This window comes from Musca domestica, unplaced genomic scaffold (assembly GCF_030504385.1).
Source record: "Musca domestica strain aabys unplaced genomic scaffold, Musca_domestica.polishedcontigs.V.1.1 29, whole genome shotgun sequence".
NCBI classification, from domain to species: Eukaryota; Metazoa; Arthropoda; class Insecta; order Diptera; family Muscidae; genus Musca; species Musca domestica.
This window is the reverse complement of record NW_026712296.1, coordinates 1937655-1959465: the sequence shown is the minus strand read 5'-3', so window position 1 is coordinate 1959465 and position 21811 is coordinate 1937655. Positions and strand designations below refer to the sequence as shown.

General features: G+C 36.3%; 5 non-coding genes across 5 annotated transcripts; all 5 read right to left on the bottom strand.

The window, feature by feature from the left end:
• Positions 1–351: 351 nt before the first annotated feature.
• TRNAR-ACG (transfer RNA arginine (anticodon ACG)) lies at positions 352–424 on the bottom strand. The gene has a single exon. It is a non-coding gene; the product is annotated as a tRNA-Arg (tRNA).
• Positions 425–4843: 4419 nt separating this feature from the next.
• Positions 4844–4916, bottom strand: TRNAR-ACG (transfer RNA arginine (anticodon ACG)). The gene has a single exon. It is a non-coding gene; the product is annotated as a tRNA-Arg (tRNA).
• Positions 4917–8507: 3591 nt separating this feature from the next.
• Positions 8508–8580, bottom strand: TRNAR-ACG (transfer RNA arginine (anticodon ACG)). The gene has a single exon. It is a non-coding gene; the product is annotated as a tRNA-Arg (tRNA).
• Positions 8581–15585: 7005 nt separating this feature from the next.
• Positions 15586–15658, bottom strand: TRNAR-ACG (transfer RNA arginine (anticodon ACG)). The gene has a single exon. It is a non-coding gene; the product is annotated as a tRNA-Arg (tRNA).
• Positions 15659–21738: 6080 nt separating this feature from the next.
• On the bottom strand, positions 21739–21811 carry TRNAM-CAU (transfer RNA methionine (anticodon CAU)). The gene has a single exon. It is a non-coding gene; the product is annotated as a tRNA-Met (tRNA).

The window sequence follows — 21811 nt, the reverse complement described above, 5'->3', positions numbered from 1 at the left end:
TCGCACTTGAATTCCATCACGAATAAATTTTTTTCAGGAAAATTCTCACCAAAATGCTTTTGTACGCTTGTAAACAATATAATGAGCTGTCACTGGAATAGTTTTAACAACTGTCGGACGAGTGGCTTAGTAATGACAGCAGTCTGAAGTTGGTTGTAGTTTTTTCATCTCATTTATCATCTATCATGCATATTTCGAGGAGTTACAAACGGAACGACAAGTCTAATATACCCTTCATAGTTTGGTGGGGGTGTAAATATTTTATACTAAAATACTGTAAAATATATAAGATAATAAAATAAATATTTAAAAGAAAAATTAGCAAAAGTTTGCATTCACATACAGCGTCTTCGATCCTGCCAGGAGTCGAACCTGGAATCTTCTGATCCGTAGTCAGACGCGTTATCCATTGCGCCACAGGACCGCTTGGTCCAACGTTGTCAGCGTGCAAATTTCCGAATACACAATTAAGATAAGCTTGTTCTCATTGTGAAATGAATAGGCACAGTCACGAAAGCAATTTCCCACTCATGCGTGTTTTCAGCATTCAGCTAATGGCTTAACTGAAATTTACAAAGCTTTTTTGAGGGTTGAAGCTATAGCTTGTGGTATCATACACACATATGTATGTATGTACATACCTTCGCATTGACAATGTGTTCCATACTTGCGAGTGGTTCAAGAACCTTTTGTTTCACACATAACACGAAGACAACCGATTTGGTTGGTTGCCTTTTCAGTTCGCTCGTGGCGGAGGGTATAATTAAACGTCGTTTTTCACACATTATTGTATCAACTACCTATCCTCCACAATAGTTTATATTAATTTGTCATTTCACCTCGAATATCTCGGGAAGTTAAAACCATAGTTTAACAAATAATGACTTAATGGGTTCTGGGTTCCATTCAATTTTGTTGGAATTGCCGTCACGTCAGATGCACTAACTCACAGATGATCGCAAAATATGTGCCTATTACATATAGTGTGATTCGCGACACCTTGGGAATAGTACAACTTTTCCATAAAATCGGTCGAAATTAAGATACAGGGTGAGATAAAAAAGCTGCCACAAAGTCAAACGCCATAATTTTTACATTTTTTTTATTTTATTGAATGAAAGCAAAAAATGTCGGAAATAGCATCAAATTTTAGAATAAGTTTAGATTTGTTAGAATTGGTCACCTTTGGCACGAATTATGGCTTTCAAGTGGCCGTTGTGCGCTGGAAATGAAGCGAGGAACCTCATTTTGTAACCATTCTTGGGTGGCGCGTGCTGAGTTCTGTTGGAATGTCCAAGGTCTGCGGCCAAAATGTTCACGTGCCCAAGGCTTTAGTACGCCCTCCAGAATATGTTCGCGATAATATTCGGCATTTATTCTGATGCCACGGTCGATAAATACGAGCGGAGAGCGGCCATCGGATCTTATGGAGACCAACACCATAACCATGGCCGGCTTGCTTGAGTTCTGGTGGCCAACCGAAGGTGCACATTTTCGGCGAACCTCTTTAGCAAGTAAACACAATCAATTTACCACTTTCGACCAAGCGAAACAACTCTTTAGTTCTTTTGAGTCTATTTCCGTTCTGATGCGGTGTAAGTTCTTGCACTTTTTGGAATTTCAATGGCTTTATTCCGAGTTTATCTTTCAATATTTACCGAATGGAATATTGCGATATGTTCAGCTCACGAGCTATTTTTCAGCCACTGCGACGCGGGTTTCGATCGAGTCGCTTCTTTGCTTGTCGAACAATTTCTGCTGATGTTGCTGTTTTCTTCCGTGAACTTCCTTGACGTCGATGTACGCTACCAGTATCACGGTAACGAGCGATGGTACGAGACACAAAAGATCATCAAATGCCGAATTTCTGACCTGCACTAAATCGTGGACCTCTATAGCCAATTATCTACCAGAGAAGGTGGTGTCTATTATGAACAGCAAATACCAAGTTTGAGATAATTCACTTCAAATAGTTTGGAAAGATTATCAAAATACCGAAAATTGGTAGGTACCGTTATATGATGTCCATACCAGTTCTCTGCAAGAATGTTTTCTACATACAGAGGACACATGCTCTCAGTTAACAGCAAATTCGGTTCCAAATTTTGACTAAAGCACACAAAATCCTTTAATCTGCCATTATATGGGATCCACGCCAAAACATGGACTTATATAGCCAATCTTCAAATCCAAAACACCTGCAGACCTAAAGCACATCTATGTTAAATTTTATCAACCTACTTCATTTCGCTGGGAAGTGAGAGTGATTTCAACAGGCGGACATCGCTAAATATACATAGAATTTTATGCTGATCAAGAACTTACTTTGTGGGGCTAAGATGCGTACCTCGAGGTGTTACATTCGTAATGACAAACTTAATATACCCTTCATACATATAAATTATATGTAATTACGGAATTTGTATACCCACCACCATACATAGTATGGAGGGTTCCTCATTACGTTTGTAACTCATCGATATAATTTTAGACTTAACAAAATATATATATATTCTTGATCAGCGTACAATTCTAAGACGATTTTGTCTGCAGGCAGGTCAAGTTCAAAGATGGGCCATATCGGTCCACGATGTTGTATAGCCCCCATATCTGAAATTGTCTGAAATTCTCCACAAGGAGTTCTCTTTGAGTACTTTACCCCCTGGAAGAGAATTGTCTATATAGGTCTAAGTTTTAGTATAGCACCCATATAAGGCCACCCCGAGATATTCGGTTTTTCCAGTATTTTCGCGACATTATTCACCGAAATTACGTCAAGTTTTGTATTTGAAGTTCGCAATGGGTACTACAACCTATGGCGGAAAATTGTCTATGCAGGTCTATGTCTTAGTATAGCCCCCATACAACGGTACCTACCTTTATTCGGTATTTTGATGATGTTAGCGACATTATTCACCGGAATTGTTTTAAATTTCGTATTTGAAGCTCATAATGGGTACTACAACCAATTGCGGAAAATTGTCTATGTCGGTCACATGGCCCACTTATAACGGTATTTTGATGATATCAGCGACATTATTCACCAGGATTGTTTCAAATTCGGTATTTGAAGTTCGTAATAGATACTATAGTCTATGACAGAAAATTGTCTGTGCAGGTTCACGTTTTGGTATAGCCCTCATATAATGGTACCTCCCTATATTCGGCATTTTAATGATTTCATATACATTATTCACCGGAATTGTTTCAAATTTGGTATTTGAAGTTCGTTCTGGATACCAAAGCCTAAGACAAAAAAAATTGTCTGTGCAGGTTCACGTTTTCTATAGGCCTATATAACGGTACCTCCCGATATTCGGTATTTTGATGATTTTAGGTACATTATTCACCGATTTTTTCGAGTTTCGCATTTGAATATTGTAATGACTTATAAAACAAGTTGCCTATACAGGTCCACGTCGTCGTATAGACTCAAATGTAACGTCTACATTCGGTATTTTTAAGATTTTAACAGAATTTTTAACGGTTTTATATTTTTGAAAATTTCCAAAGTCGTTCCAAATCGTGGAGGGTATTCAAAGTTCGGCCCGGCAAAACTTACAGCTTTTTATACCCTCCACCATACTATGGAGGGTATATTAATTTTTTCATTCTGTTTGTAACTCCTCGAAATACTCATGTCAGACCCAACAAAGTATATATATTCTTGATCAGCGTAAAATTCTAAGACGATTTAGGCATGTCCGTCTGTCTGTCTGTTGTAAGCACGCTATCTTTCGAACAAATTGAGATAGAAGGTTTAAATTTTGCACACATGTATATTTTGCCAGTAAGCAGTTTAAGTTCGTTAATAGGTCATGTAGGTCCAAGTTATCATATAGACCCAATATAACGTTACTTCCCGATATTCGGAATTTTGATAATTTTAGCGACATTATTCACCGGAATTGTTTCAAATTTGGCATTTGAAGTTCGTAGTGAATACTACAGCCTAAGACAGAAAATTATCTGTGCAGGTCCACGTCTTCGTATAGCCCCCATATAACGGAACCCCCCGATATTCGGTATTTTGATGATTTTAGCTACATTATAAACAAATTTTTCTTGAAGTTTCGCATTTAAATATTGTAATAACTTATGACAAAAGTTGCCTATGCAGGTCCACGACGTCGTATAGGCATTCGGAATTTTTAAGGTTTTAACAGAATTTTTAACGGATTTTATTTTTTTCTTTTGGTAATTGCCAAATTTGTACCAAATGGTGGAGGGTTTCAAAAGTTCGGGCCGGCCGAACTTACAGCTTTTTGACTTGTTTTACTTGCATCTATATAAGTTTCTTAAACGTTTTATTTTATATATGAAAATTTTTTTTATTTCGAGACGTTTTCTAATTTCATATTTCTTTTGTAATTGAAATTCAGTCTAAAATATAAGAAATTGAAGAATAAGAAGTATTATTGGGTCAGTAGAGATGGACCAATATGTGATAAAGCAACAGGAAACAGGCCTGTGAAACTGTCAAAATGATGTTTGAATTCTACTTAAATGTTAATCAATAGTTTAACGTGCTAAGATATCGGACGATGAACCCCTTTGGGTGGGTGCTTTTGATACATATAACATTGAATACATTTGAAATTAATACATGTTGAAACTTTCGGGGTTCATATATTCAAGTGTTTGTTTTATTTTTTGTTAAGGATAACCATATATTTGGCTAGACACTGTTTTTCTTTCGTTTGCACAGCATGATTAATTTTGGCGCTAAGCATTATATCTAATAATTTTTCCTATTCACCCACTGGGAGGAATTTGATGAAAGAAGGTATAGATTTTATGTTTATAAATTAATAAATAATATTAAAATTATAAAAAAAGATTTCGATCCTGCCAGGAGTCGAACCTGGAATCTTCTGATCCGTAGTCAGACGCGTTATCCATTGCGCCACAGGACCATGTTACTCTTGTGTTTCAAATTGAGCTTTTGTTGGTAGAGCTTTTCATGTGATTACACCGCACTACTACTGAAAAAGCTTTCTTGGAAAAGCTTAAGCTATTGGAATAATTCGCCGAACAAACAGTTCACACATATATTGAATACATTTTCAGATTACTTTCAATATTCAATCATAAATTGTTTCTTTGATAATAATTTATTTAATTTTTCTTTATTGTTTGATAATTTGTTTTATGTTCATGTAAACAATTAAGAGTAACGCCATGTCAACTCGAAACAAAATATGACAGATATTGTTTTCGTACAAAAAAAATGTTGGCTGTTCAAATGCGGCGCTTGGAAATCAGGTTAAAGCCATCAATCATTGGCTGCTACTTGTGCGATCACCCTCCGACCACGACTTGAATTTATCATCATCAGTCGTCGTTGGGTTTTTGAAATGTGTCTTTGGATAGGCTCTAGGATGGTGGTGGTTGGCTCTGTTATGTTTTCCACGTCCAGTGCATTCCGATACGTTGCATGGGGACAAGTGACCAAGCGGAGCGTATGTTTGTCCGACTATGAATAGGTTTGTTGTGTATGTAAATTCACATCTAATGCTCAGTCATGTTGATCTATGCAACAATGGCCATTTATTAAATTTATTGTTCAGAGGCGGCACAGTCGCGCATTACTATTCATATCGAAAGCAATCACATGGTATCGAAACAAAACCTAACAATAATTATTCATAAAATTCGCCTTTAAACATGACAAGAATTTGGAAATATCTATGCAAATAAATATATGGAGTTTATTGAAATACCTAAATTCATTTATTTGATATAACATGGCATATAACTATTTATTGTTTAAGATTACTTTTTTATTTACCTGGTAGAATATTAAAATATTTTTGTAACAATTGATTTTATTGTGATTGGTCAATTATTGGGGTAACCCGGATAAAGATTTGTATGCAAACGTAATTGTATCCCAAGCCAATTTTTTTGAAAATGATTCTATTGATCTTCCTTCCAAATTACATTTTTAAATAATTATTAAAATGACGGTTAATCGCCACAAAAAATATTCTATCTAAACGTCTTATTAGTGTCATGTACCATCGAGGTTGTCACACTGAATTATTCTACATATACAAAAATTTTTTATGCCTTTTTGATACGGCCAAAACGAGCCTCATAGAAATAACCGTTGTAGACCCTAGGTCTCTTTGGACCAAATCCCTTTCAGGACATTTGGAGTCGATCTAGCGATGTCCGTCCGTCCGTCTTTCTGGCTGGCTGGTGCGCACGATAACTCTCGAAGGGAGTATCTGATTTGGTCCCAACTTGGAACATCGTAATATTATTATCAAAATTAGATCGAATTCGGAGATGGGCAATATCGGTCCACTCCTTCTGACAACTCACTCCCCCCACCCCACAAGGTCGAAATTTAAAAAAAAAAAAAAAACAAGTAAAAAAGCAGAAAGTACGGCCGGGCCGAACTTAGAATGCCCTCCACTATTTGGAATGAATTAGAAAATTTTCAAAAAATAAAATCCATTAAAAATTCTTCTAAAATCTTTAAAATACCTAATATCGGAATATTGTAGACCTATATAGACAAATCTATGTCTAGGGTAAAGTACTCACAAAGAACTCCTTGTGTGAAATTTCAGACAATTCCATTGACAAATGTGGCTAAAATCATCAAAATACCGAATATCGGGAGGTGCCGTTATATGGCGGCTATACGACATCGTGAATCATGTAGATAATTATCTTCCAAGGGATAAAGAACTCACAAGGAACTCCTTGTGTAGAATTTCAGACAATTCAGTTGAAAAATGTGGCTAAAATCATCAAAATACCGAATATCAGAGGGTACCATTATATGGGGGCTATACGGCGTTGTGGACCTAAATAGAAAATTCTCTTTCAGAGGGTAAAGTACTCACAAGGATCTCCTTGTATAGAATTTCAGACAATTCCATTGAAAAATGTGGCTAAAATCATCAAAATACCGAATATCGGGGTATCGTTATATGGGGGCTATACGATATCGTGAGCCGATATTGCCCATATTAGAACTTGACCAGCCTGCAGACAAAAGTGAGATCTGTGCAAAATTTTAGCTTCCTATCTTAATTCGTTTTGACTCTAGCGTGATTACAACAGTTGCAAACGGAATGACGAACTTAATATACCCTCCATATGTATGTATGTATGGCGGAGGGTACAAAAATATTTTACTGCGCAGACAGAGGAAGAATAATCCGATTTTGCTTCAACTTTGCAAATCCTAATATTTGCATCAGAACTAGCTCTGGTGCGAAAATGGACAATTTCGTTCCACTCCATTAAGTATCTCCCCCACAAAGGATCAAAATGTTGAAAACTCTTATAATATGTGATGTAAAAGTCCGATTGTCTTCAAATTACACACATCACAATATTTTACTAACCCAAGGTCTGGTGTGAAGATGGAATATATCGGTTCACTCCTTCCGATACCTCTCTACAAAGGGTCAAAATTTTGAATATCCATTAAACTCATACAACGCGAAATTAACATTCGATTCCATTCAAACTTGGCACATCTCAATATTTCTATCATCACAAGATCTGTTATGAAGTTGGTAGATGTCGGCCCATTCCTTCTTGTACCGCCCCCACAAAGATTGAAAATTTAGAATAACCAATACGAGCATAAAATCCGACATAAGTTCTCTTCTCTTCTTCAGCACATCCCATTATTTCAACTAACATAAGATCTGATCTGAAGATGGGATATATCGGTCCACTGATTCTGGTACCTCCCCCACAAAGGGTTTGAATATCTATGAATATCATAATAAGCGAAATTAACATCCGGTTCTATTCATCCAGTTCTTGGTACATCTCAATATTTTCATCTGTTATAAAGATGGAACAGATCGGACCCCACCTTGTGGTACCTCCCCCACAACAAATCAAAATTTTGAATAATTATATCTCTCATAAAATTTGAAATAAGCATCCGATTATTTTGAAATTCCGCACATCCCAATATTTCTAGTTACACAAGATATGTGTCAAGATGAGAGATATCGGACCCTTCCCCACAGAGGGCCAACAGTTTGAATAATCATAACGCAAGTCAAATATATATTTAAATAAACGGATATCGACTGAGAGTATACGTTTGTCGGCAAAAGCGACTGATATATATATATATATATTTTGATTTTATTTTCGTTTAGCTTTGGCTGAATTTTTCAAAATAACTCAACGTTTTGAGTTTAAGGGGATGCGAGAATTTAGTCTCAGCTCAGATGTGCAACAATTTCTCATTCAGATAAGCAGGAGTGTAAAAGCTATTAACGTTTTTCGATGGGTGCTATGAAAGCTTTGAAACAAGCAAGCATTGAACAGCTTTTACACCCCCTTTATACCAATAATTCTATGTTTGTATGTGTTGTACACGATTTATTTTAAAAATAAGGGAGATTTCTAGTCGTTTGTTTTTTCTTTCACAACCCTTTACGATATCCACAATTTCTTTGAAGACACTCAAAATAAAAATGTAACTTTTTCTAAAAATTCGGGATCTCAATAAGTTATTACGATCCTGCCAGGAGTCGAACCTGGAATCTTCTGATCCGTAGTCAGACGCGTTATCCATTGCGCCACAGGACCGATTGGGTACCATATGTATCGAAAGAAACTGTAGGCCAGACTATGTAATTGCTGATAAAACCAAAAAAAAAAAAACGAACTCGTGCTATAATCAGAAAACGTAAGAAATATCAAATTTCAATGTTCTCTTTAAAGAACGAAGAGGCTGAAAATATTGGAGTCTTTTTATCAGTGGTTGCCTGGGGAACAAGTTGAATTTGAATATAATAAATATTACAACCTGGCAGGTATATATTTTTGGAAAATGTGGAAATATGCGTGAGGTAACAGACATAGCGAACAATTTTCGTACATCATACAATCTGAAGGAAACCGAACATATTAATACGAAATCCTAAAATTCGATACATTACATATTCATATCAGATTTCTGGATAAGAGACATATTTAGATATGGCAGGTTGGAAAGAATCGCCGACTTGTTTCGCAAGTTAAGACAAATAAAAGTAGTGAAGTTTGTGACTCTTTGTTGGTTAGGTACCAAAAGGGGTTCGCAGATATATATCATCTTCATAACAGATCCTGCATTGGTAAAAATATTTGGATATGTGAAATTTGAAAAAAATTGATCTTGTGGTGGAGATACTACAAGAAATGGTCCGATCTCTACCATCTTTGTAACAGATCTTGTGTTGTTTGAAATATTGAGATGTATCAAGTCTGAATAGAATCGGAAGATATTTTCGCGATATATGAGCTACATGGATACCCAAAATTTTGACCCTTTTTGGGGTCAGGTAGTGGAGTGGACCCATCTTCACACCAGACCTTGGACTAATTAAACTGTTGTGATGTGTGTTATTTGAAGTGAAACCAACGCCTTTTTCGGATTTTATGATTATTCAAAACTTTGATCCTTTTGTGGGGGAGATACCAGAAGCAACGGTCCGATCTCTACTGTCTTTATAACAGATATTGTGTTGGTAGAAATAATGGGATGTGTGAATTATGAAAAGAACCGGATGCTTATTTCGGATTTTATAGTCGTTATGGTTATTCAAAACATTTATCATTTGGAGGGAAGGAATGGCCCGATTTCTACCATTTTTATAACAGATCCTGTGTTGATGGAATCGGATATTAATTTCGTGTTTTACGAGCTTCATGGATATTCAAAATGTTGAACCTTTTGTGAGGGAGGTACTAAAATGAGTGGACCGATATATCCCATTTTCACACCAGACCTTGGGTTAATAAAAATATTGTAATGTGTGTAATTTGAAGAGAATCTCATGTTTATTTCGGATTTTATGATAGTTTTGGTTATTCAAATTTTAACTCTTTGTGGGGCAGGTACCAGAAGGAATGTTCCGATCTCTAGCATCTTTATAACAGATATTGTGTTGATGGAAATACAGAGATGTGCCAAGTTCGAATGGAATCGGATGTTAATTCCAAATTTTATGATCTTCGTGAATATTCAAAATGTTAACCCTTTGTGGGGGAGGTACCAGAAGGAGTGGACCGATATATCCAATCTTCACAGCAGAACTTGGATTAATAAAAATATTGTGATGTGTGTAATTTGAAAATTTATGATCGTTTTGGTTATTCAAAGGGGGGAGGGGAAAGGGAGGTACCAGAAGGAATAGTCGGATCCCTACCATCTTTATAACAGATATAGTGTGTGATGGAATTACTGAAATGTGTCAAGTCTGAATGGAATCGGATGTTAATTTCGTGTTTTATGGGCTTCATAAATATTCAAAATGTTGACCCTTTGTGGGGTAGGTACCAGAAGGTGTGCACCGATATATGCCATCTTCACACCAGACCTTGGATTATAAAAAATATTAAGAAGTGTGTAATTTGAAGACAATCGGAGTCTTACATCACATTTTATAAAAGTTATAATTATTCCTTATTTTTGACCCGTTGTGCGGGAGGTACCCATATTGTCCATTTTCGCCCCTAACCTAGCATTGATGCATATATTACGATTTCCACAGTTGGAGCAAAATCGGATTATCCTTTCTCTTTTTGAGCAGTAAATTATTTTCTTTGAAAATGTTGACATTTGACGTACCAGAAGTAGAGAACAGGTATTGTCCATCTCCGAACTCGATCTAAGTTTGACAATAATATTACTTTGTACCCATTTTGGATCAAATCGGATACTCACTTGAAATACTAATAGCTTACAATCAAACAAGGTTTTGTAACAGGATTCAAATCACTATCCATGTAATATCACTGTCTTAATTGCCAGAGCCACTTTTAATAAAAAGTCTTTGAGCTTTGATAGATTTACTTTCTCTTCTAAATTTGTTGTTTATTTTTTTTTTTAATTTTTCAAAGGAGGTTGGCTATTGCAAGCCGTTGTTAATTTTGTAAAACTGTCCGTCCGTCCGTCCACATTTGATGAATTCAGGTCACTTGCTGCATTTGTCACAAATTGCTGGCGTCCAACACACGCTTGTCACTCGATTGTCCTCAAAATATTGAATATTGTAATAATTTGCATAAAATACGATATGCTCTGAAAATAAATCTGTCTCAATAAAAAACAATTAAGCTACTGCAAAGTGATAGATGTCGAATTTGTGACACACTTCCGAATAAAGTGTGATATTATTAAATATTAAAAATAAATTAAATGTAAGTCTCGAGAGGTATTTTAATCTTTAATTTAATGTTTCCAATTATATTGCTATAAATATCGAATAAATAAAAAATTCATTGTCAGCTCCGATATTTGTAGCAATATTTTGTGTTTGTCGCTTTTCCACAGATTTTAAAGACAATCGCCTGTAAAACATATCCATGTCAAGTGTAGCATGTCGTATGCAAATATGCTCCGTATTAGTTCATTCATACATGTTTAAATATTAGATTCGGTAAATCAATTGGAAATAAAAATTTGACTGATATAAAACATTTATTTAGGTTGATCTAAGGTTTTACGACCAAACAATAAAAGCTTTTCAATATTATTGCACAAGAGCAAAGTTGGACTAAATAAGTACAGGTGAGAAAAAAAACTGCAACAAAGTCAATCGCCATAATTTTTACATTTTTTTTAAATTTTATTGAATGAAAGCAAAAAAAGTCGGAAATAGCACCAAATTTTAGAACAAGTTTAGATTTGTTCGAATTGGTCAACTTTGGCACGAATTATGACCTTCAAACGGCCAATGAAACCATCACACGCTGCCCGAATGTTGCTCTGCAGTATTTTGACCCATTCCCGGCGAAGCGCTTGTTTGAGGTGATTGACACTTTGGTATTTTTTAGTGCCAACCTTGCTTTCCAAAATACTCCAGACACAATAATCCAACGGATTGGTATCCGGAGATTTTGGTGGCCATTGCGCGTAATCATTCTTTGGTGGCGCGTGCTGAGTGCGATGGTGCTGAGTCCTGTTGGAATGTCCAAGGTCTGCGGCTAAAATGTTTGCGTGCCCAAGACTTTAATACTCCCTCCAGAATATTTTCGCGATAATATTCGGCATTTATTCTGATGCCACGGTCGATTAATACGAGCGGAGAGCGACCAACTGTTATGGCGGCCCACAGCATCACCATGATCGGTGTTTGAGTTCTGGTGGCCAACCGAAGGGGCACATTTTCAGCTGACCTCTTTGGAAAACTGCTGGACAACGAATGTTTTCTTATCTGATAAAACCAAATTCGGCAGTTTACCACTTTCGGCCAAGCGAAGCAATTCTTTAGATCTTTTGAGTCTATTTTCTTTCTCTTGCGGTGTAAGTTCATGCACTTTTTGGAATTTCAATGGCCTTACCCCGAGCTCATTTTTCACTATTTGCCGAATGGAATATTGATATATGTTCAGCTCACGAGCTATTTTTCGGCCACTGCGACGCGGGTTTCGAACAAGTCGCTTCTTTACTTTTCGAACCATTTCTGCTGATGTTGCTGTTTTCTTCCGTTCACTTCCTTGACGTCGGGTTAAGCTACCAGAATCACGGTAACGATCGATGGTATAAGACACAAAATATTTATTCACATTTAAATGCTGGAGTGTTCTAACGATAGCCACTTGTGGTTTTCCAGCCAAATATAAAGAAATCACTCTATCACGCGTGAATTCCATCACGAATAACTTTTTTTCTGGAAAATTCTCACCAAAATGCTTTTGTACGCTTGCAAACAATGTAATGAACTGTTACTGGAATAATTTTAACAGCTGTCGGACGAGTGGCTTAGAAATGACAGCAGTCTGAAGTTGGTTGCAGTTTTTTCATCTGACCCTGTATATCTTCAAATGATTTCGGTTTAATTGTGCACCAAATGGCCAATATCAGTCCAAATGACTTGAATTTTGGCACATTCAGTCTATAAGTAAGTACATCAAATTTGGTGAAAATCGGTTCAGATATAGCTATAGCTCCCATGCATATTTTTCATCCGATTTGGGGTTTTAAGTTTCTCACATGCGTAATATGCACTCCACAACAATGATCGCTGGTACCAGATATCAGATACAGCTCAGAGCTAAGTTATTAAAATTTTGTCAAGATCATTATCCGATTTCAGGGTTTTCGTGCACCAAATGGCTAATATCAGGCCAAATGGACTTAATTTTGGCACTTTCGACAGAATTCAGCATAAAAGCAAATGCTTCAAATTTCGGTGAAAATCGGTTCAGATTTGGAAATAGCTCCCATAAATATGTTTCATTCCGTTTGGGGGTTTAAGTTCCTCACATGCGTAATAGGCACTCCACAACAATGATCTTTGGTACCAGATATCAGATACAGCTCAGAAATAAGTGCCTAAAATTTGGTCATGTATCTTTTTCCGATTTCAGGTTTTTCGTACATTAAATATCTAATATCAGTCCAAATGGTGTAAATTGTGGGACATCCGACCATATTCTGGTCGAAGTATGACTTCTTGCGAAGTATGACTTCAAGTTTGAAGAAAATCGGTTAGGATATATCTATAGCTCCCATATATCCGATTTGGGGTGTTAAGTCCTTCACATTCGTAATATGCACTCCACAACAACGATATTTGATATCGGACATCAGATACAGATAGAAAATACCTTTGCAAAATGTTATTGAGATCGGTTCAGATATGTATATACCTTCGATATACATCTTCATCCGCACGACTTTTGACCTTTTCTTACTGTTTAAAATTCAGTCTTGTCACCAAGAATGGCTCGCATGCATTGTGTTCAAGTTCCAACTCTTATTGAACCCTCAGTTACAGTCATGTACCATTTCGAATTTTTTTACCCCTGATTCAAATTCACATGGTGCCGTATTCGAATTATGATTTACCCTTTTCAATATTACCCCTTACAAAATTCACATTCATATTCCAAAGCGTATTTAATTGATCTATTGACATAAAACGCGTGAACAAAACCACCAACAGCGTTTTCGTATCGCAACTAATCTGAGATGTGAATGACGAACAAGCGATGGCTAATGGTTTGCAGTTGTTAACTTTACAACTCGGAGTGTTTTTGTTTTTTTTTTTTTTGAGTCGTCTGAGATATGTGTTCACATTTGAAACCCGGCTACAGCTGTTGGTTGGTTCGTTGGGACAGATCGTTTAATTAAAATTCTAAAGTGGTTTGTTAGTTGTGGAACAACAATTAAAATGCATGTTGGATCCGTCTGTGGTTGGTGGTGGTGTCTAAAAAGATGGCAATAAACTATTTACAGATCTTAATCATTTGTTATGGCTGTAGTTACTAGACTTGTATTATTAATAAGTTGTAATGCGTTTTGTAGTTGTAAATCAATTTTGTGATTTGAAAACAAAAACTGAAATTGAAACAAGTAAAAAAACATTAAGTTCGGCCGGGCCTAACTTTTAATACCCTCCACCTTAGGGTAAAGGAAACATTAGAAGAAATGTGGCAAAAACTATTAAAATGCCGAATATCGGGAGGTACCGTTATATGGGGGCTATACCAAATCCTACACCAACACATACAATGTTTCGCCATAGGAGCTAGAACCCATTATGAACTACAAATACCAATTTTCAGACAAATCCGTAAAAAAATGTGGCAAAAATCATCAAATTACCGAATATCGGAAGGTACCGTTATATGGGGGCTATACCAAAACGTGGACCTATAATTACAATGACTCGCCACACGAACTGGGACCCATTATGATCTACAACTACCAATTTTTAGAGAAATTCTTGAAAAAATGTGGCATAAATCATCAAAATACTGAATATCGGGAGGTACCGTTATATGGGGACTATATCAAAACGTGGACCTATAACTACAATGACTCGCCACACGAACTAGAACCCATTATGACCCACAAATACCAATTTTTAGACAAATCAGTGAAAAAATGTGGCAAAAACCATCAAAATACCGAATATTGGGAGGTACCGTTATATGGGGGCTATACCAAATCATGAACCCATACATGCAATGTTTCGCCACCGGAGCTGGAACCCATTATGACCAACAAATACCAATTTTTAGACAAATCTGTGAAAAAAGTTGGAAAAGAAAATTAAAATACCGAATATCGGGAGGTACCTTTATATGGGGGCTATACTAAAACGTGAACCCATACATGCAATGTTTTGCCACAAGCACAGGGACCCATTATGACCTACCAGTACTAATTTTTAGACAAATCCGTGAAAAAATGTGGCATAAATAATCAAAATACCGAATATCGGGAGGTACCGTTATATGGGGACTATACCAGAACGTGGACCGATATATCTCATTTTCAATACCAACCATCCTAGACACAATACAAATAGCTCTGGTAAATTTTGGCGCTCTATGTCAAATAATGTGGGCTGTATCGTGATTTCAACAGACAGACAGACAGACAGACGGACATCGTTAAATCGACTTAGAATTTTATGCTGATTATGAATATATATACTTTATGGGGTCTACGACGAATATTTATGGACGTTACAAACGGAATGACAAAGTTAATATACCCTTCTTTCCAAGGTGGAGGGTATAAAAAAGATCTAACTTATAAAAATTAAATTGGAAATAACTTTTTGAAATAGTTTTTAAAATAAAAAGTATTTTCGATCCTGCCAGGAGTCGAACCTGTAATCTTCTGATCCGTAGTCAGACGCGTTATCCATTGCGCCACAGGACCATGTGAACTTTCTTTAAATGGTATTTTTAATTTCGTTAGGTACCCAAAACTTAGATCAGTGGATCTAAATTGAAAAACTCATACAGTGTTGCAAAATCTAAAGTCGGATGGGGCCTATACGGGACTATATGATACCCTACACAACTATCCAAAGTATTTATTTGAAGTAGATCATAGCACCTATCAACTTTTGGCTTTAGAGCAGATATAATTTGATTTCAGAGGGAGGCATATCCAATTTTGAGGCATATTAGGAGGCATATCCAATTCTAAATCGATTTTTCACTAAATTTAACGAAGAGATTTTTTTCTTTAATACCAACTAACTTTGCTATAGAGTTCATGATATCGCTTCGAGAAGGATTATATTAAACAAGTAAAAAGGCTGTAAGTTCAGCCGGGCCGAACTTTGAATACCCTCCACCATTTGGAACGAATTTGGTTAAAATTCAGTTAAAATCTTAAAAATACCGAATGTAGCTATTACATTAGGGGCTATAAGACTACATGGGCCTGCATAGGTAACTTTTGTCATAAGCCATTACAATATTCAAATGCGAGGTACCGTAATATGGGGGCTATACGAAGGCGTGGACCTGTACAGACAATTTTCTGTCGTAGGCTGTAGTATCCACTACGAACATCAAAAATACCAAATATGAAACAATTCCGGTGAATAATGTCGCTAAAATCAACAAAGTACCGAATATCGGGAGGTACAGTTATATTGGGGCTATAGGAAGACGTGGATCTGAACACATAATTTTCTGTCATAGGCTGTAGTATCAATTTAGAACTTCAAATACCAAATTTGAAACAATTCCGATGAATATTGTCGCAAAAATCATCAAAATACCGAACATCGGGAGGTACCGTTATATGTGGGCTATGCCAAAACGTTGACCAACATTGCCCATTTTTAATACCAAAAGTCCTGCAGACCTAATATACATTTGAGTAGAATTTTATCAATCTATTTCAATTCGTTCGGAAGCTAGAGTGATTTCCACAGACATACAGACGAACAGACGGAAAGACGGTCAGACGGTCAGACGGACTAAATCGACATAGAATTTTATGCTGATCAAGAATATATATACTTTGTGGGGTCTAAAAATCACTTTTTATCCTTCCTCTTTCTGTGCAGAATTTTTTTTTTTTTTAAATTTCGACCTTTTTTGGGGTAGGTACCAGAAGTCGTGGACCCATCTCCGAATTCGATCCAAGTTTTATAATAATATTCCGATGTACCAAGTTTGGATCAAATCGTATACTCCCTTCGAGAGTTCTCGCGCCCACCATCCAGTAGACAGACAGACGGATGGACATCGCTAGATCGACTCCAAATATCCTGAAACGGATTTGGTCCAAAGAGACCTAGAGTCTCAAACCGTTATTTTGATGAGGCACATTTTGGCCGTAACAAATTATATAAACCCTCTCTAGCCATATGATTGAGGGTATAAAAATCATAATTCTAGTTTCTAATCATTTATAAATGTGGCAGCCCCTCTCCCTTTACTCACATCCCCAAAATTATTCCATCGAAAAATAAATGATTTTTGGATTAAAAAACCAGATTTGAACAGACAAACAAAAAACTTGAATAACTTCAAATCAACTAGACGGTTTAGCCTTAACATTGACTTAATCTTAACAGTTTTGTAGTTTGCTACTACAACTACTGCGTCTAACTCGCTGCAGTCTATCGCAGTGAGATCGATGCGAAGAAATGCTTGACCCAATTCTCAACTGTTGTGCGAATTAAAAGAAATTTTTAAGCAATTTATTTGTCAATTGCAAAAAAAAAAAAAAAAAAAACGAAAATAATAATAAAACCACAACTAAGCTGACTCTAGTCCATCAATCATAATTTTCATTGGTTAATTCTAATAAATTGCGAAGAAACGACAAATAATGACGGTTCTATTGGAAGTGATATTTCTCATTGAAATCGTAAATTCGCCGCAAATTATTGACTCAAATTTATTGCATTTAGTTTTTGCCGGTATAATCATCATATGATGGGTTATGACAACATAAATTACATGGTTTATGGTTGCAGTTGCACCCTACGAAAGATTAGTTCACAAATGTTGTTCTATGTACCAATTATGACGTGTCATTTGAAGAAATATCAGGGTTCGGGAGCACCGATAACCAATAACGATAAGAATATTTGCTCTGAAGGAAGTGAAAATATGATCGTGAATTTTTAGGAATGTTTTTCGAAGGAACAGCGGAACTCTTTATGATATCACTTCGAGAAGGATTATATTAAAACAAGTAAAAAAGTATCGGTCGGGTTTGCCGACAGATGTATACCCTCAGCCAATTTTCGATTATTTAAAAATATATTGACTTCTGTTATGATTATTCAAATGTTTAACCCCTTATGCAGTTGGTTCCGAAGAAATTGGCCAATATTGGCCATTTCGTATCAGACCTTAATAAATATGATATAATGGATGTGGATGTAGCAAGTCTTGAATAGAATCGGATGTCAATTTCGCTTTATATGTGCTTCATAGATATTCAACATTTTGAGCCTTTGTGGGGGAGGTAGAAGGAGGAATGGTCCGATCTATACCGTTTTTTAGCAGATCCAATGTTGATAGTAATATTCAGATGTGCCAAGTCTAAATGGAATCCGATGTTAATTTCGCGTTTTATGAGCTTACCTTTTGTGGGGGAGGTACCTGAAGGAGTGGACCGATATATTCCATCTTAACACCAGACTTTGGGTTAATATTAATATTGGGATGTGTGAAATTTTACGAGAGTTGTAATTATCCAAAATTTTGACCTTTTGTGGGGGAGGTACTTGATGGGGTGGACCGATATTGTTCATTTTCACACCTGACATAGCACTGACGCAAATATTAAGATTTATCGTTTCTCTAGCTGTGCAAAAAATATTTTTTTTTGAAAATTTCGACCTTTTGTGGGGGAGGTACCAGAAGGAGTGGACCGATATTGCCCATCACCGAACTCGATCTAAGTTTGACAAAAATATTACGATGTACCAAGTTTGGACCAAATCGGATACTCCCTTCGAGTGTTATCGTGCGCACCAGCCAGCCAGACAGACGGACGGACATCGCTAGATCGACTCCAAATATTCTGAAACGGATTTGGTCCAAAGAGACCTAGGGTCTAAAACCGTTATTTCTACTAGGCACGTATTGACCGTATCAAATGATATATACCCTCTGTAGCCATATGGCTGAGGGTATAAAAATATACAGAGTTAGATAATAAGAACTGCAACAAAGTCAAACGCAATAACTTTAATTTTTTTTTTTTTTAATTTTATTTAATGAAAGCAATAAATGTCGGAAATAGCATAAAATTTTAGAATAAGTTTAGATTTGTTCGAATTGGTCACCTTTGGCACGAATTATGGCATTCAAACGGCCAATGAAACCGTCACATAGTATTTTAGGCCATTCCGAAGCACTTACTTGAGGTGATCGACACTTTGTTATTTTTTAGTGCCAACCTTGCTTTCCAAAATACTCCAGACACAATAGTCCAACGGATTGGTATCCGGAGATTTTGGTGGTCATTGTGCGCTGTAAATGAAGCGAGTAACCTCATTTTGTAAGCAATCCTGGGAGGTCTGCGGCCAAAATGTTTGCGTGCTCAAGGCATTTAATACACCCTCCAGAATATTTTCGCTATAATATTCGGCATTTATTCTGATGCCACGGTCGATTAATACGAGCGGAGAGCGACCATCTGCTGTTTTGGCGGCCCACACCACCACCACGGCCGGCGCTTGAGTTCTGGTGACCAAACGAAGGTGCACATTTTCCGCTGACCTCATCATTTTGTTTGTTTACAAACTGCTGGACAAAAAACGTTTTCTCGTCGGAGAAAACCAAATTCGGCAGTTCACCACTTTCGACCAAGCGAAGCAACTCTTTAGCTCTTTTGAGTCTATTTTCTTTCTGTTGCGGTGTAAGTTCTTGCACTTTTTGGAATTTCAATGGCTTTAACCCGGGTTCATTTTTCAATATTTGCGAATGGAATATTGCGATATGTTCAGCTCACAAGCCATTTTTCGGCCACAGCGACGCGGGTTTCGATCAGGTCGCTCATTTGCTTTTCGAACCATTTCTGCTGATTTTGCTGTTTTCTTCCATCCATTACCTTGACGTCGGGCTACGCTACCAGTATCATGGTTACGAGCGATGATACGAGACACAAAAGATTTATTCACATTTAAATGCTGGAACACTGGTGCTCTAACGATAGCCACTTGTGGTTTTCCAGCAAAATATAAAGAAATCACACCGTCACGCTTGAATTCCATCACGAATAACTTATTTTCTTGAAAATTCTCACCAAAATGCTTTTGTACGCTTGTAAGCAATATAATGGACTGTCACTGGAATAATTTAGAAATGACAGCAGTCTGAAATTGGTTGCAGTTTCTCATCTCACCCTGTATATAATTTGAATGGTGTATGGTATCTCATGGCCAGCTCAACACATCAAAGTTCATTCATTTTGACGTTTATTAACGTTTACCAACAGTTGGCGCCTTCTTAGGAACACAATTAATAATTTTCCTTAATTTAGCTTTTTCCATGACTATTAGGTTTTTCATGTTTTTTATTGATAGGTATTTTATTGCAAAGACAAAGTTGCAATGCTAGCCAAGTGGTCGGTTTGATGACATACAATTTTATCTAAGCGACATCTCCAGACACATGATGGTGATGATAAGTTGGATACAATTTTAGACAAGTGATGAATGCATGGAAAAAAAATTGTGGGCAATGATAACAAATGGTTAGTGAATTAAATGAAAAATTGATGCTAGAATTGGAAATACATTTGAAATGAAATTAGAAGAGAGTTTGTCTTCCAGGGCAAAAATTTATTGCAGGTAATTCACAACTGGTGAAGAAAATGAATAAAATTTAAAAAATCATTATTGTTTTCTTCCAGAACCTGCAAGAATTTACTTATTTTTCAATTTATTTGAATATCTTAAAGAAAAAATCACTTAAGTGTTTAAGGGGCCAACACAAAAAACTAATGTTGCCTTTAATTGAAATTAAAAGAAGAAAAAAAAAACAAGTAAAAACAGTAAGTTCGGCCGGGCCGACTTTGAATACCGTTTAAACTTAAAAGTACCAAGTATAGGCAGTTGTCGTTATATTAGGGTCTATATGAAGACATGGACCTGCATAGGCAATTTTTGTCATATATGACATTAAATATATGAAGATATTTCATATATTCTATGAACTTGTTTCAATACATCTATGAATGGCTGTCATTAATCTAATGCAATATTTCATCCATCCAATGATGAAAACGTTTCATTAAATAAATGTTTTCGAATCATTCATCCAATGAAATGTTTCTTTGGTCTTTTTTTAATGAAACATTTCATTGGGCCAATGCAGAAATTCATTATATTGATGCAGAAATTTCTCTCAGTGTAGGGCATTACAATATTGTATACGTATATGTGGACCTACATAGATTATTTTCTGTCATAGACTGTAGTAGCCATTAGGAACTTTAAATACGAAATTTGAAACAATTTCGGTGAATATTGTAACTAAAATCGTCAAAATACCGAACATAGGGAGGTCCCGTATATAGGGCTATACGAAGACCTGGATTTGGACAATTTTCTGACACAGGCTGTAGTACCCGTTACGAATTTCAAATACCAAATTTGAAACAATTCCGAAAATGCTGAATATAGGGAGGTACCGTTATTTGGGAACTATACCTAAACGTGGACCTATATAGCCTATTTTAGCCAATACAAATAGTCCTGCAGAACAAATACACATCTGAGTAAATTTTTAACAACCTATTTTGATTCGTTCGGAAGCTAGAATGATTTCCACAGACGGCCATCGTTAAATCGACATAGAATTATATGCTGATCAGGAATATATATACTTTGTGGGGTCTAAAAGGTATATTTCGAGGTGTTAAAAACGAAATGACAAATTTAATATACCCTCTAGCTATGGTGCAGGGTATAAAAACGGACAGCAGTTGTTTCTTCTATATGCAAAACATAATTGCCTCAATTCAAAAAATAATGCCCCGGGTGAGGCTCGAACTCACGACCTTAAGATTATGAGACTTACGCGCTGCCTACTGCGCCACCGAGGC